The 18061-nt window shown below is 40.3% G+C and overlaps 1 protein-coding gene across 6 annotated transcripts in view; it reads left to right on the forward strand.

Moving 5' to 3' along the window:
- The window catches only part of SPATS2L (spermatogenesis associated serine rich 2 like), a 178365-nt gene that overhangs the window by 57905 nt on the left and 102399 nt on the right, over positions 1 to 18061 (forward strand). Inside the window, exon 1 of one of the 6 annotated variants that reach the window (XM_030916329.1) lies at positions 12224 to 12369. The exons of the other annotated variants lie outside the window; for them this stretch is intronic. The gene's annotated coding sequence lies outside the window, so the exon portion shown is untranslated. Of the gene's footprint in view, positions 1 to 12223; positions 12370 to 18061 lie in introns of those variants that run through there. 6 annotated transcript variants of the gene reach the window in all.

Consider the following 18061-nt stretch of genomic DNA (forward strand, 5'->3'; position numbering starts at 1 on the left):
AGTAATAAATTTGTGTTATCTTAAGCCACTAAATGTGTGCTAATGTGTTACAGCAGCACTAGGAAACACTGTTTCCTCTCCTGTTTTTAAAAAGAATAGAATGAGCTATGTCACTGGTTTGTTGTAATTGCTAAATAAAATAATTTGTGAGAAGTACTTGGCATAGGGAACACAGTGATGTATCTCAGCCTTGCCAGTGTTCAGATGGGTAAGATTTCCCTCTGAGTGCCCTGTTCCCATGTTTAGGTTGCCAATGGACTTCTTTCTTTATGTCAGTGGCGACAGTCAAGCCTTGTACTGGCCTGGTCACTTTAAGGGGACTTTAAAGTCTTTCCTAGGATTCATCATTCGTTGATTTTATATATCAACTCTCAGAAGATATTTTTATTTCACTTGTTGCCAAGTTATGGGAAATTTATTCTAGTGCCATCCAGGTACCACCCACTCGTATGTCCTTCCCCAAAGTAATTCTCCCTGTATTTTCTTTCTCCTTTCTGCCTGGACTGCAGGAATGTCTGAAGGCTTATTGGGGTCTGTGGAGAGGTAGGGGAGGGAAGCTCCCAGCAGGGAGCAGAGAAGCAGTTGCCCGTCATCCCGGTGAGTGCAGGGCAGTCCCAGGTGGAGTGGGCATTCTCGAGTGAGGCATTACAGTTCAGGGATGACTGGGCTGGAAGAATAAACTCCGTGTATTGTTTTCTTATTTTTGTTTTGTTTTAATGATTAAGAAAGTCTCTCTAAAAAGGAGAATCTTAACAATCTGACATTCATTGACGTCCTTCAGGTCAGTTAAGTCAGTTGGGTAGATCCTGGTGTAAGTGAATAAAGTGAAGGCCACAGGTTTTCCTCTGTCTTTGCTGGGTCAGTCAGATTCCCAGAGAACTGCTTTTGCATTATCACAGGACAAGAAACCAACAGAATTGTATTCCTACTACCCAAGTGCTAATATTATGTGGGTTTACTTATGTTATCTTTTAATGCACACAAAATCACTGTGAAATACATATTATTACTTCTGTTTCCCGCTGAGAAAGGGGAGCATCATCACAACATCACTATGAAATAGACAAATAGACGGCAATTACGCCTGTTTACAGCCAAAGACCATGGGGCTCAAGGAGGGTGACAGCTGTACCCGCTTGGCTGGGACAGCAATGTGACCACTGTGGGGCTGCCACTGGCTGGTTGCCTATGCAGGACTTCTCAATTGAGGCCATGTTTCAAAGCCTGGTTTTCAGTCTTCAAAGTCTGTACATTGGACTCTGTCTGTGAACTCAGAGATGATCAGACTCTACTGTGATATACTTAGGCTAACAAAGTGTTAATATGGATAATGGATTAGCCAGAAACATTATGGCCTTATTCTTAGGGTATTTCTTTTTTTCTGAGGATCATGTTCTTCCTTTTTCTTTCTTCTTCACTGTGCCCCATTCACCTAGCTACTTCAGGGCCCAGCTTAAACCTGACATCGACCTGGAAGCTTTCCTTGACCCTCCTAATTTTTGTTGTTTGCCCAACTCAAAGTGGTCTAATAAAACTTTGTGCTTCCCCTAGAATAACTCGTATTGTATTGTTTTCTGTTCACTTGTCTGGTAACCCTCACTAAAATCAAAGTTCCTTGAAGCTAGGGATTGTACTTCATGTACTGTTCTTCTAACTGGGACTCAGCACAAGCCTATATACATAGGAGATGCTCAATAAAATTTTCTTGAATGAATAAAAATGGAAGACCTGTGTTTTAAGTCCTGGCCCTGCTACTTTCTAGTAGTGTGACTTTCATCAAGTTCCTTCTGTCCATACAGCCTCAGTTTCCTCATTTATAAAAAGGGAAATTTTGTTGAGATGCTAGGGAGTTCTTTTCAAACATGAACATACTGGGATTCTAATGCAACTCATTAGCTGTCCCAGAACCAGAAATCAACAATCATATCTTGCAAAGTACAAGTTGGGAGGATTGCCTGGACTTCTTGAACAGGGATTAATTATTTCACCCTATCCACTTACATACATTAACAGTCAACGGATTCATACCTATTTTGGGCTGATGTTTCTGTCCTTGATCCCAAGGGCTTACTTATCATAGAATGTCCTCTTCATTTAGACTGATTGGCACACTCAAAAGAAGGCTTTTGAGCCTGAAGAAATAAATTCTGCTTATGTCTGCTTTCTTATTCTTATATCCGTTTGTTTTTTACCTAGAGAGAGTTAATGAAATCTTGTTATACTAAGTAAGAATTTCAAGTGAATATAATTAAATAAACTAGTATGTAAAAACAGCAGTATCAATAAGAAAAAAGTCTGCAAATATTGATGATTATTGATGGACTTGAGTTGGTAATCGGTATAATACCATGACTGTGTGAAATATTTGATATGAAAATAAAAGGAAAATGCAAACTAACATGCCAGCAGTAAAAATGTGCAATATTAATTGTAAATAATTGCAGTAGCTCACATGTGATGTCTGCTCAGCTAACTCCTAATTAATGGAGGAATCCATGTCACACTGCCAGATTGTATTGGAGGCTTACAGATTATAAGATGTTGTTTTCTACATTCCTAAAGCTTATTACCATAGAATCAAAATCTCACCATGTCTCAGGTACTTCTTGCTAGTAAATTAAACACACTTAGATGTTTTATTAATATATAGTACATAATAAACCAAAGTAGTAATTTACTAAGACTTTCTATAGGTGCAATTAATTTTTCCAAAATTTGCTCAACATTTGCTGGTGACTGTCACTAATTGAAGACTCAAAAACAGACTAAACGCTTTTCAGAAATTACTTCTTAACCTTACTGCAAAGTCTTAATGTTATTGAAAAGATATACCTGAGAGGATAAAACATCAGTATTCTAAGTAAACTAACTACAGATAAATTTTAGTCTGTATTTCATTAAACATTTTCTTGCCCCATACAGAATTTCTTTTATCTTTGGGCAAAAACTGTGTTTAGCTTAGCTTATAGGCTAATTAACATTAAGTTGGTTTTTTCCCCCAACTCTGTCTTTCTTCATTACTTTCATGCCTTCTTGCTTATTTTGCAATCATGATAATCTCTGACCTGCTTACTCAGCAAAATCCACTTCGAGGTCAGGGCCATGACCTCGTGTGGACAGAACACAGTCTTTCAGCAACACACCAGGAAAACAGCAAAGACAAATTGATTTGTTGTTTCTGTGCACACAAGTTATTCTGTACTGAAATCATAGTCAATGAAAATGATCTGATGACTCAAAATCTTGGTACAGAAGCCCAGATGAAAATCTATACTTTTCAAGAAAATAAGAGTATATCTTTATTTCATATAGAAAATAAATTATGTGGTTTGAGTGCAGTGTTTGAATTTGATTATAGATTACTTAAATTACTTTCTAAAAAGTAGGTTGAAGAAGTTAGGAAATGAATGCCCATATTTACATATCCTAGTATTGAAAGTGAATTCCAATTTTTATGCTACATATAGAGTAAATGGGTGTGTAAATGAAAGTTCGAATCCTAAAAGTTACTGATCATGTTGATGATCAACTGAATCACATTATAAATTTGGCTATATTCTTTAAAAATGTTATTTATTTTCAGATTCAGATAAATGGTTCCTAATTGGTATGCTAGTGGTAAGAGTTGTAGTTTATAAACAATGTAGTATTTTGTCTCATGTTTCTGATTTTTAAATTACTATACTTAATTTGGTATTTAAAACAGCATTATAAGAAATTAAGAAAGTTTTCGTTAAAAAAAAGTTGAGAAACCTGGCTTTAACTAATCTGCCCTAAAAAAAAGTTGATGAATGGCAGGATTTGTAACAGAGCAGAAACAGAAGTTGTTTCCGTGGAGCAGGAATCCCGAACTTCTCAGGGAGGCAGAGGTGTGAGAATCCAAAAACCCAAAAGAAGATGCATGCTTGGTGAAGTTAAAAGGAAGAAGAAAAAAATGCAGTGTCCAGGACAATTCCTCACATGTGGTGGACAATACATAGTTTAGTTGACTAAATGAACTTAGACCATTCAGTCATATTGGGCATCGGTATGATTTAGTTCTGCTATAATGTACAAAAATGACACTGAGGTAATAAGAGCGATGAGAGACTTAAGCTATTTGGGCATCTGCTCGAAGTCTTATTCATATTTAAATGAAAATGGGGTCTCAGATACTAATTTGCCTCACTGCCATTTTCTCTCTAGGGAAGTAACGGAAATGAAGGGAACTGCTATATTGGACCTAATTTTAACCAAGAAAAGATTGGTTGATAAGATAAAAGTAGAAGGAACCTTTATCAATTTATTCGATAAATACATATTGAGTGTCTGCTGTAGGCCAGCACTTGGAGGATTGTGACCACAATGTTTAAGTTTTTGCGCTAAGGAGCAGATGGTGGATATGGCAGACATGTATTACAGACTTCAGGGGAACTCCCAGATAGTTCAGAGAAGAAGAAGATACGGTTCTATAGCCTGAGGCTCTAAAAGAGAAGATAACTGAAGAGATGGGAAGCCCACCTCTACATTCAAATTAGGGCTCTTTCTAGGTACTCCTGAAGCTCCTCAAACAGTACTTGGCACGTAGCTGATACCAGTAAGTTTTACATATGCATATGTAAAATATGTGTGCATATGTAAAAAATGAAAGAATAAACAATGAAATTGTGATAATATAATCATGATTATGTTTCCAAATTATCAAAGTTAATGTACACATTCTGTCTCACACACACACATACTCCAAGTCTAACAGTCCATAACTGTTTGAATGATTAGAATTAGAGATTTGATAGTTCTAAAAAAAAAAAAACAAGAGAGAGAGAGAGAGAGTTATGGCTGCAAAGGGCATGTTCAAATTAATTCATAATATAAAAGAACATTTATTTATTCATTCTATTTATTTATTTTTTGAGACGGAGTTTCGCACTGTCACCCAGGCTGGAGTAGAGTGGTGTGATCTCAGCTCACTGCAGCCTGAGTCTCCTAGATTTAGGCAGTTTTCCTGCCTTAGCCTCCGGGTAGCTAGGATAACAGGTGTACACCACCATGCCTGACGAATTTTTGTATTTTTAGTAGAGACAGGGTTGAGACTCATGATCAGTGTATACCATGATGTGATTGTCAAGAAAATGCAATCCTAGGCTGCATTAAAAAAATGAATAAAACCACTGAGTATATATATGTATCTCAGGGTGGGAAGAATAAAGTTCTCAAGTTCTGACAAGACAAAATGTCTTACCCACAAATTTGTTTAGGAATGTATTATATAAAGTTCTTTCCAACATTGACATCCTTCAATTCAATGAACAATTGTGTACTAGGATAGAGGAAAGCATACGTAAGATGAATCTGGGAGTTTTGGAAGAGTGACCAGATTGAAGGAGTGTCTGAAGGCAAAGCTAGCATATTCATGGAAGGCAGTTGATTCCATCTTAGCCAAGGGTTTAGTCACAAGTAGACTTGTACAGAAAAAGCTCTTTTAGGAGGCATGGATCCCCATTGTAGAATATATTTGAGCAAGGTCTGGAGGACTATTTAATGAAGATGTTGATTGGGGGATTAACTTATAGCTCAGGTGTATGTATGAAGACTCCAGACTGTGTCAAATGAGGAATAAGTGCACTCTCAAGAATAAAGTTCTCAAGATCTGCCAAGACAAAATGTCTTACCTACAAATTAGTTTAGGAATGTATAAATTCCCTTATACGTAGAGTCGCAGGACTCCAGAAGAGTAAACAGTTACTGGATGTTGAGTTCAATGTTGAAGCTTCACCAGCTTGCAGATTGTGGGTACATTAGGACCAAGAGATGCTTCTCATGAAAGTTGGGTTGAGTTACAAACCAAACCAAACATGAAAAGTCCGTTAGAAGGTATTTGTTTGTGTCGTCCAACAGCTTCTTTAGATTTTGCTTCGAATGGTAAGTCATACCGTATTTTCTAACAAAGCCGTAGATTTGAGGCATTTCTGGCCCTGCCTGCAGAAAGAAAGACTCTTTGCATGACATCTCAGACTCCCAGGCATAAAAACCCAAAGGAAATAATTGACTTCTGAGAGTGTACCTTGTAGGTATCAGCTGGACTTGACTTGGCTTCAGTTTTTGCTTCAAGCTTTCAGACAACACGTAACTAAGACAGAATGAGACCACTCCAGATGCCTCATGGTAAACTCAGGGGAAGAGACTGCAAAAACAACATTGTTTCTCCCTTTGGAATTCTGGAGTTACAAGGCAGAGGTGCCCCATCTTCCCGAACTGTAAGTGAATTCCCTTTCCATCATTCTCATTCAGTGGCCAGCCAGCTTCTGCTTGAACAGATTCTGTGACAGGAGTCTCACTACCTCCCAGGACAGCTTCACCTGCCCTTTAATGACACCAAATGTAACAGGAATAAAGGGAAAGGAACATAAGGAGATAGTAAGTTAAGGAATGGGTGAGAAAGAATGTGGCAGGTGGCCCGGGAAAGGGTATTCCATCACCCTTTGAGGACAAAGGGTGATTTGTCCTCAGTGGGAAGTGGAGAGCAAAATTTAAAGCACTGAGAAAATGTTGTTCCTCCCATTGATAATTTTCCTTCCCCCTTTGGCATTTTTGCCAAGCTGGCTTTACATCTACAATTCTAATTTTTGTGAGTACTAAGATGTTGCAACTGGAATGAACCCTCTAAATAATTTTTAAGCTACATATTCCTTTTATTTGTATTGAACCAAAACAATGGCACCAGACTAGTGGAATGAGGACCAGCTTGGGAGTTAGTTTGAGAGGTTTCAGTCTTAGCCTTGCTATTGACTAGCTTTGGAACCTGGGCCTTAACATATAAGCCTTAGTTCCCTCATCTCTAAAATGGAGATAATAATACCTACATGCAGGTACGTTGTGAGGTCTCAGTGAAATAGAATCATTCAGTGTGGTGCCTAAAGAGGGTTTTGTTTGGTTTCTTCACTGTTGTATCCCCAGCACCTAGGATGGTACGTGGCTCAGAGCAGATACCCACTAAGTGCTAAAATGAATACTGAATGAATGAATGACTGTGGTCAGTAAATGACAGCTATTGCTAAAGGCATGGCAGAGCTGTCAGACCCAAGAAGTCTTTGTAAAGCAAGAGACTGATTATTCGGAGGCTTGAAGGAGAACGCTTTGTCGTAAGCTAAATTAATTTTTCCCCACCATACAGCATGGCTTTAGGATTCTTCAAAAACTGACTAGGTTGGTCTGATGGTAGTGGGTTATCAGAACTTACTAACATTAGTGTCACTAAAGTTGGCGTTTAATCCCCCTGTGCTAAATTTGACTGCCAAAAAAAAAAAAAGAAGAAGAAGAAGAAGAAGAAAACTGACTAATACTGTGACCATTAGAGTCTTTCCTCAATCCTAACCCTATGTTCTCTATGAGACATCTAGAGTGGTCTCATTCTGTCTAGTCAAGTATCATTCGAAAGCTTGGAACGAAAAATGAAACCAAGACTTAAAGACTGGCTGGTAGCCATTCAGAAATAGATACAAATGTAGATTTAAGTTTTGACAACATTTTCCCTTTCTACTACCTTCTCACATTTTTAAGAGAACATTTGGTAAAACAAACAAGAGTGTCTTTTCAGTGTCTGGTTATCTCTTTTTCCAGACTGAGTTTGGTAAGTTATATAATATTTGGTGTTACTCATCTCACAGGATGTAAAATCAGGTAAAAATAAAACCATATGGAATGTTAAATACAGTTTGAGTTACTTTCCTAGAGGTAAGTATAATTCACCTATATAGTTTTATTTGTTTTGGAGCCCTTTAATATTTGTCAGATTAAAGCATGTATTTTTACAAAACTAAAAGTACGGAAAGTCAGCTTGCACCAATTGGAAGTTATTTTAAAAGATCCTGTTTTCAATTCGGCATTTTAAGAATAACAGAGAAAATGCATAAGGTCTAGATTAAGAACCATGTAACCAAAAATGACAGTGGGGTGGGAGGGAGAATTGGGCTGGGATAGGATGAGAAGGAACTTTCCCATTTACTAAAAGAATAATGAAGCAAGGATATTACCTTTAGCTGCATTATGAACAGAACAAATGTAAACCATACCACATAGACACCTCCTCCAAATACTGCCTTCTAATGTCATCTCATTGCTTACTGCCTGCTAATCTTATCTCCCTGCAGGAGCCAATCTTAAAATTATACTGCATCATAGTTAACTAAACACATTGCATCTAGCAGAGATAAATCGTGGACTCCCAGTAAATATTTATTAATTGACTTATGTGTACTAAGCAGGTAGGTTTTCTTTCTGACTTTACACATTAGTCACTGTTTCTGCAAGCGAAGTTTCATTTTCGCTCTTCCTCATACCTGCAGTGCCATTCCCATCATTGCCAGTATTGCCTCAAAGTAGTGCAAAAGAGCACTCCCTCTCTGAAGCCCTCTTTGATTAAGCTCACCTAAACTAAAGCCATCTCATTCCTCCAGAAGCCACTTTATGTACATGGTTATAATCATTTCAGAATGATTTGTTTACTATTTTGTTAAACATTCTTATTTCTCTTGGTTTTAATACCCCCGTGCATGACAATATATACCCCCACCAAGAATGGGCATTGAGTCTCAGTTCTCATAGGGACACACGCACACAGACACCCTCTACACGTAGGGTCTGGCCCAGAGGAAGCACACTCAAAGGACATGTTCCACAGTTAGATAATAAAATTGTTAGCATTAGTAAAATAAAACATTCCTAATTATTTGTCTCTACAAATCAGCCAAGAATGGGTATAAATGGAATCAAAGCTGTGAGAGATGGATCTACTTCACCAAACAGGTGATCAAAACCTAATACATTTACACCTCAAAATTGGTGTTAGGTAGATCGAATAACTACTAAAGTCTTCCAGAGGTAAATAATGTGTGGTATTATATTTAGCTGAGAGGCCTGTGCATTATTTGAGCCACTGTATTAAAAGTTTTGATTCATTCAATCTTTAGGAAAATGATTTGGAAGAGATTAAACTATGTATTGCTAATGCTTGTACACCATTGGAAGCATCTGGTACTTTCTGAACTTCCCGCAGCGTGAGTTGAGCCATAGGGCAGGCCAGAGCTCCGTGCAAAGGCCAGATGAGTGTCTGCTCTCCAGCCTTTTATGCTACAAACTAAGTGTGGCCAAGGCAGACCATGAGATAGTTTATGAAGGGTCCGTTAAGTGCATGTAGGTGCCAACAGCAATGAAAATCCCCATCTATGCTGGAGTTACATGGGTATATAGGAGTGAGGCTAATGGTTAAATGTGTTTAGCATTGGATGAAAATGAATTTTTTTTTCATACTCCATAGAAAAGGTGAATTTCAGTCTTTCGTTTTTGGACAAAAGTGTTGACTTTGATGGAGAGGAACTAGAGAGCTATAGTCTAGTGACTTTATCCTGGGTATAAGCCTCTACATTAAGAAGAAATAAAATCAGTAAAAGATGCTGGACAAGCTACCAGGTTAAAGGGGATACATGGGGCCCAATAAGGAAGATATAGAGGGTTTGGGTGCTCATGATTAGACCTTGACTCTGATAATGACTAAAAGATATTGCAAGGTTGGAGGTATGCTGGGAGGAAGAGCAGAGTGGATTGGAAGGTGTGTGAAATGATATGGCTAAAACAATATTGGATAATACTGGGTTTTTTGTTTTTTGAGATAGGGTCTCACTGTGTCACCCAGGCTGGAGTGCCGGTGGCATGATCACAGCTCACTGTAGCCTCGACCTCCTGGGCTCAAGTGATCCTCCCACTTCAGCTTCCCTAGTAGCTGGGACTACAGGCACATGCAACCACGCCTGGCTAATTTTAGTATTTTTAGTAGAGAGAGGGTTTCACCATGTTGCCCAGGCTGCTCTCGAACTCCTGAACTCAAGGGATCCACCCACCTCAGCCTCCCAAAGTGCTGGGATTACAAGTGTGAGTGACTGTGCCCGGCCTGACAATGCTGGTTTTAAAAGGGTGGCATTTAAAGTGATAACTTAGTATGAAGGGTTAAAAACTGGAGAAAAAATTATTAAAAATTCATTGCAAGCAAGACAAGAAGAATAAAAATGAGAGGACATTTATTCCTTTCTTTCCATGTGTCTTCATTGAATACTTAGCTTGTCAAAGGCATTGTATTTGGAACTTTGGAAGAGAGAAAGGCAAAGTAGAATTTGTCAGAAGCAGTCTTTTTAAAAGGAAGGAATTTTTTTGTAATGTATTAAATCTGTTAAAGTCTTGTATACTTGAAGCACTTTAAAAGTATTTATTAATTTCCCATTACAGCATATTTCAGGTGATAAATTTCTATTTTGTATTACAGCTAGAAATTGAAGGTTCACTAAGATAGTAAATATGACCCCCTAGAATGAATCTTGAGCGTATACTAAATGATCAAAATGAGTTTTTATTATCTGTGACTGCATTAGAATAAACTAAAGGGAATTAAAATCATACAAATTCTTTCTTTTATTCATGTTGATACAATTACTTGAAATCATGTATGGAAAGAGGTTTAGTAATTTTTAGATCGTTCCCTTATTAGCTCCAAGGCTTTATTTGAACTTTGCTCTTTCTATGTTATGACTGTTTATTGTCCTCTGAAGACAAGTACCTTAAGCTGTGAATTTGGTCACAAAAGCACTGAGCACATCTGATAGCTACAAGGCAGGAAACCGTGACCTGACATGGGTTTCCGATCCATTCTATGGGGAAGTGATATTGTAGTAATGGATTTGCTTCTGCCAGTGCAGCTATTTTAAAAGCATGGAAAACAAATGACCCTGTGGACACAGACAGAGCCCTAAGAGTTCATATTCCCTTCACAGGGCTGCAGTCAGGCCTCTAGCCTCGGGCCGCCACCCTCTCCTCTCTCGAGTCACCCCACCTCTCCCATCAGGTGACAGTGTGAGTTGGAAAAGGGACGGGTGTAGCCACACCAGGACAATTTGTGGTCAGAAGGTCAGGTTTCAAGGTCCGGCTCTGTTACTGGCTGGATGCATGTTGGTAACCTCATAATCCTTAGATTCTCACCTGTAAAATGAGGACAGTGGGAAAGCCACCACATGAGCTGTGAGGGAATCTAGTATTTTATAGCACTTTTATAGCACTTGCTGTGTGCCAGGCACTGTTGTAATCACTTTACAAACATGAACTCATTTCATCCTTCTTACCGCCCTGTGCCATAGTTACTATTATTATCCCCACTTTACTGATGAGGAAACACGGCCTAGATCAAGGTACTTGCCCAAATCCCAAAACTAGTAAGAGACAGAGCTGGGATTCAATCTTGGTGAATTGTAATTGCTTGTTTTCGGTCATAAGCACATAAGGAATAATCTGTATTGCAGAAAATAGGCAGTGTTTACTCTTTGAGAATATTTAAGGGCCCAAGATCCTGTGCTTGGTGACAGAGGCACAGGGCTGGTGGTAGCAACTTTCTAGGCCAACTGCCTGCGTGTGGTCAGCTAGATGGGCTCTGATGGTGGGGCCTGATCCAAGAGGGAAGTGAGCCTTTCTAAGAACATGTAGAATGTATGTGTTAGATTTCTAAAACTCAAACGAGTGAACAGGTAACATATATAGGATTAATGTGTGTATAGATGGAGCAGGTCTGACAGGTAAGAAACCCTTCTCCGCTCTGCCCCAAATGTACTCTACCACATGCTTCTCACCCTGGTGTTTTGCTGTTAAACTGAATAAACATCAGGCAAGAACTTCACTTCCTTGTGTGAACACATGCCCCTTTATAAAATGTATACCCCTGGACATGGTTTGTACATTTTCCATTTAATGCAAAATTAGCTAACAGATGTTTTCAATTAGGTGTAGAACCAGGAACTGGTGTCAGGGTGCAGTGCTAGAATGTGTACTAACTGATTGATATGCCTGTCCTGGTGTCTCCCGGAAGATAAGAAGCCCTTAGCAGACAATCATGCCCAGAAACTGACCTTTGGAATGATGACTACAGTCCCAGCCTAAACCTCCTCAGCCTCAGGGGCAGTCAGTGTAAAGGTTGCAAGTTCAGTCTTAGAGCTATACCTTCCCTAAGATAAGAAGGATGAAGAGTTGGCATTCACTAACAGGAGCCTGAAGGCAAAAATACTGGGCAGTTTCACAAAAAAGAAACAAGCAGTCTTTCTGAAGGTGAGTCTTCCTGTTGATCAGGTGGCCAAGGCCACCAGCCCACTGCTGATTACTCAGACACGCCCAAGATCCTGCTACTACCCTGGTTTCTGCCTCCACATTCGTCACTACTGAGATGACTTACTGGTCACAGTAAAAGCAAGTTGATAAAGGTGGCCAGTGGGGGAACAGAGCTTATCTGCCTCCTGAGAAAGCCAGTCGCTGGAAACGGGACTGAGAGCCCTGATTTGGAGCGCAAGGAAACCTTAAAAAGTGAGTTGAGGTTACATTTTCTGGGAGGCCGTAAGAAGAGCAGTAATGGGGTGGGAAAGAGGGCTGGCTGCTTGGGGACGCTTTGCAGCTGGAAGTCTAAGCCCTGCCTTCGCTCCCCCGTATTTCTTTCCCACCAAGTGCCAGTGTGTTTAAGGTAGTACATCATATACTGTTTTTGTTCAGCTAGTGCCAGTAACATTTCAAGGAACTAGGAAGAACCTGACTTTCTCTGCCACTTAGAGAAAATTATTAAATGTTTACTAGGAGAGTTCTGACTCAGTGAATTAGGATACTGTGAGTTGGTTGGAACAGAGGTTTTTGAAACCAGAATGTGCTGTGAAGAGATGATGGGTTCCTCTTCCGCGTTTTTATTCCATGACAACCGAGCCAGCTTCCCAGAGTTAGCTATAAACACAGAGCTTTTGTTTGCCAGATTTAGTTAGGGGTTCTCTTTGCCGGTCCGGAGTTATATTGCAGAACCATAATCCATGTTTTCTTTGGACATGAGTATGCAGTGTTGTCCTTGTAAAGATGCCATTACAAGTTTAAAAAGCATACAGCCCCATCCCCAATCCCACTAACGGCAAGCGTGCCTCGAATACTTTTGCACCCGACCCTCTGGGATGGGACTTTTGAGCTGGACAGACCACAGCCCCAGTGTTGCCGTGCCCAGAACCTTGAGCCAGCTGAATTCCAACTGTAATTCTTTTAGTTCTCAATGTCATTTCCTTCCCCACTTCCTTGCCTGGCATTCTCCTGTGTTTTTGTGTACATATCTGTCTTCATCATTGACCTGTAAGCTCCTTTGGGGCCAAGAGCTCTGGAGCCAGGAGATGTAAGTTCAAATCTTAGCTCAACCAGGGACTGAATAACTCTGTGACTTAGTGAGTAGCTTACTTCTCTGTGCTCACGTTTATTTTTCTATAAAATGGTGATAACGAAAATAGAAGTATACACTGCTTAGGGCGATTCTGAGAATAATAGGAGTTAATACATGGAACGTGCTTAGAGCAGTGCTGGGTATACGGTAAGAGTTCAGTAAGTGTAACTTTAACCACTGCCAGCATTCCCCCACAGACCCTGGCACATTGTCGGTGTTTAATGAATGTTTGTCAAATTATAAGAAAAAACATTGCCCTTTCTGTAGGAATTGCCCATGGCTGAAGAGATGGGGGAAGGAAAGGAAGAAAGGGAACACATGATATTTCTTTTTCAACATTGGGGAGTTTGTAGTAAAGTACTTGGGGCTCTGGAGTATAAAGAACTATGTTTGATCTTTTGTCCAAACCCCTCTGGGATTTGGGATTTGCCAGCGGGCGGTTGGGGGGATGGGGGAGCAAAGCAGTGTGCTCTGCAGGGAGAGAACCAATTACAGTGTGCTTGAAGAGGGTGGCATTTATTCTGCTGAACCTCTTTTCTGCTTCACATAACGTTGGCCACTTCACCTTTCCTGAGACGTCTCTGAGGATGGGCATATTTTAAAGACTTGAGCTTACATCATCGCATCTTAAAAGAACCGAGTATAATTGAGTTGCTGATACAAGTGGGTACTTGCACCAGGTCTGGGTCGCCCACATCTCTATGGAAACACATGTTTGCTTTAAAGCCCAGCAATCAGAAGCAGATCCTTATAGGAGCCAGCATTGGGTCACTTTTAGAAAAAGCCATTTATTTATATTCTCAAGTCAGCAGAGACCTATGAAATGAAATAATTTCAAATTAAATAGAAAAACCATGCCGTAGGTGAATGCTAATAAAGCCTGCCATGCGTCCTCCTCCCCCTGTGCTTGCACTGCCTTAGATCTGCCGCATTTATTTTAGCTGTCCTTTGCTCTTTTGTGCCCATTTGCATTCTGCTGCTGTGGGGAGGTGGTTTGGCACTTTATGCAAAAATGGTTAATCTTCATTCATAAGCATTTGCCAGTACTGAAATGGAAAATTCAAAGCTGGACTGCCATAAAGTGCGCTTTGTGTTTCTCTCTGCCGTGTACGTGCAGCATATACAACAGTGTGCGCCACGCAGATGACGTTGCCTGCCATACGAGCACTCAGCACTCGGGGCTGTTGAGTGAAGATGTTCTCCCATGAAGGTCTCAAACTTGCATCAGCACACCTTGCCCTAGATCTGCTCAAGTGATATTCTAAGAGATTGGAAGCTTTTATCTGCCTCTGAAAGCAGGCCTTTTCACATAAGTATTGACTCTTAATGACCTGTTTAAATAAAACATTCAATTTTCTTTCTTCCCCCCACAAAGAACTTAGTAGACAGTGACATTTCTAAACCAAAGGCTAACTCTGCTTTTCAAAAAAGGCCAAGCCAGAGCTTTTAAATGTGAAATTTTTTCTGACATTTGCCCTTAAAATGCTTTTCAGTGAAGTTGTTCTAACAGTGGGTTGAGTACATTGAAATGTCTTTGAATGAAAATGCAACCTTGAGTTTTCTTCTCCAAATTAAACAAAAAATACCAATCTAAGTATCTTCATATGAAATTCATATTTCAGTCACCACTGTGTTTCATTTTTTATGTTTCTCAGTCCTAATAATTAAAGCGACTTTCCTTTGAGGAACAAGAACTTTTATTAAACTATGGAAATTAAACCACAGAAACAAAGAGCAAAAACACTTGAAATAGAAGAGACCTCAGTTGTTATCATGCCAGATAAGGAGTAGCAAAGGATGGAAGGAAAAGAAGGAGGGGACAAAATGGAAGAGAAATTAGGCAATTGAACAGTTAGGCGACAGAAAACATACCTACTACTAAATTTAGACCAAATCTCAGTTTTGTAGAAGGAACACTGTTTCCCTCTTCAGCTGGCATGCAAGTGCCCCTGATTGTGCTTAGGGCACTGGATGATTCGTCTCTGGTTTAAAAGTGACCTGTACAGAGAAATAGCCTACTACTGTACATCATTGGAGACGGCGCCCACGCCTTTGTAAGTGTTTCCATCAATTCCCAGTGCCCGTACAGACCTGTAGTACGTAAGAGCCAAAAGAAACCACAACCTGGAGACCTGAGACCCTCGTGCCACACTGTGGTCCATCAGGAGGAATGGTGCCCTTTATAGACAGATGTGAAGTCCTTCCAGCTCTCACCTATTGAAACTTACCTGTCCTGTTTCCCATCCTCTCAGAGCACTGCTCTCTGCTAAGGGCCAATTGATGGCAGTAGGACAATGAAATAAATTAATCTGTGGTAGTGCACCTTTTTCCAGAGGTAATAACGTGCCTTCAACTAAGTAGAAATGCGTATGTCTCTTAAGAAGCTCATACTCAGAGATACCGTTGGATGCTGTTTTGCCTGAGAGATTTTTGCTGCTTCTCAAATCACATGGCATAATTGACTTCCTACACACAAGATCAGTGCTGATTCTTCCCCTCTGAGCAGCCGTGAGAAAATGTCTAAAATGTCTCAGGATCTACATGATCATAGTGATGCAGGATTTTCAATAGCATTGTCTAGGCTATACCAAAGTCAGGTACACAGACACTTTAATAACTCTAACTTAATAATTTAAGTTAGTAATTCGATTAGTTATACCTTTAGACCCCAGAATGTCACGGAGCCACTGGCAGCATCACAGCTCACAAGAAACAATTTGTTGGCTGAGGGCCCACTAACTGCAACTTCACCTGAGGTAGGAATCTGCAGGAAAACAGCCTTTTTCTGGTGGGGGTGTTGTGGCGAATGGAGTCTCACTCTGTCGCCCAGCCTGGAGTGCAGTGATGTAATCTCAGCTCACTGCAACTTCCGCCCCACCTCCCGGGTTCAAGCAATTCTCCTGTCTCAGCCCCTTCCCCCCCCCACCTTACCCCCCCAAGCATCTGGGACTACAAGCACACACCATCACGCCCAGCTAATTTTTGTATTTTTAGGAGAGACGAGGTTTTGTCATACTGGTCAGGCTAATCTCGAACTCCTGACCTCAGGTGATCCACCCACCTCAGCCTCCCAAAGTGCTGGGATTACAGGAGTGAGCCATCGTGCCCAGCCAAATATAACCATTTCTTTAAAACAAGTTAATTTATGCCCATTCCTGTGTGAGTGGAGTGGTTTCGCGCTGCAGTTTGTGCGTCCTGTGCATGCACAAGGCATTATCGTGGGCCTGTCTGGCCTGAGAAGGCAGGTCCCGGAGAACGGTTTTATTCCCCTGGCGGAGTTCTTACTGTATTTCATAGACAGTGAGCCTCGTGACTTATTTATGATGGTTTTGAGGTGCTATTAGCCCAATGGCCATGGGCTTGCTGAGTTGGACTGCCTTAGGTTTGAGTCCTGGCCCTGCCACTTACTATGGGACCTTGAGCAGTTACTAGATCTCTTTAAAGGTGCTTCAGTTTCCACGTATGTAAAAATGGGGATAATCTTTTTTTTTTTTTTTTTTTTTGAGATGAAGTCTCGCTCGTGTCCCCTAGTCTGGAGTGCAGTGGCGTGATCTTGGCTCACTGCAACCTTCACCTCCTGGGTTCAAGCAATTCTCCTGCCTCGGCCTCCCGAGTAGCTGGGATTACAGGTGTGTACCACCACACCCAGCTAATTTTTTGTATTTTAAGTAGAGATGGGGTTTCACCATCTTGGCCAGGGGGGTCTCGAACTCCTGACCTCAGGTGATCCGCCCGCCTCGGCTTCCCAAAGTGCTGGGATTACAGGAGTGAGCCACCGCGCCTGGCAAATATGGGGATAATCTTAATTTCTATTTGTAGAGTTGTGATGGTAAAATGAAAAAAATGTATGTCAAGCACTTAGCAGAGTGTCTGGTACGTCGTAAGTTCTCCAGAAGTGTGCTAATTATTATTAATAATGTATTTGTGAAAAGATTATTCCTTAACAACATAATTTGGAGGAAACTCATCTTCTCCTTATCTCTCTAGGCTTCCATGAGAATCTGTTTCTTGTGTGTAATATTTGGGATTAAGGAAGAGGCTCTTTCTTTATGTTCCAGGATGGAGACACTAGTGGTTCTCACGGTTTTGCTAGTGCATGGCTTGTTAAGCACTGATTGCTGTGCTGCCCCTGCCCTCCAGAGCTTCTCTTTCTGTCTGGTGAGGAGCAGAGTATTTGCATCTTTAACAAGTTCCCAGGTGATGCTGATGCTACTCATCTGGGAACCACACTTTAAGAACCTCTGCTCTGGGACAGTACTTTCCAATAGAAATATAACGTAAGCCATACATGCAGTCGTACATTTTCTAGCAGTCACATTGAAAAAGTGAAAAGAAGTGGATGAAATTAATTTTAATATTGTATTTTATTTAATCCAATCTATCAAATACTACCATTTCAACATATAATCAATATAAAAAGTATTAATGAGACAGCTTATATTCCTTTTTTAGTACTCAGTCTTTGAAATTCGGCCTCTATTAAACCCTTCCAACACATTTCACTTTAGACTAGCCACATTCAAATCTGGCTTTGCATGAAAATGACCTGGGAGTTGCTGTTTTTCATCACAACTTCCCCACACCAACTGACCTTGGGGCCCAGAAATCTCACTTTTTCAGAGCTCCCTGGTTAAGTCTTTTGATTAGCCGGAAACTCAACTCGATCCAATCTCTACCAACTTGGTCATTTTCCCTCTCTAAGCCATATGTCATGACATTTGGCATTTACCCACTCCAGCTTACATTATGATAATTTATGAAATACCCTATTAACGGCCCCAAATACGCAGTATGATTTTTATGTTTTTATAA

The sequence above is a fragment of the Rhinopithecus roxellana genome, chromosome 14 (assembly GCF_007565055.1).
Source record: "Rhinopithecus roxellana isolate Shanxi Qingling chromosome 14, ASM756505v1, whole genome shotgun sequence".
Lineage (NCBI taxonomy): Eukaryota > Metazoa > Chordata > Mammalia > Primates > Cercopithecidae > Rhinopithecus > Rhinopithecus roxellana.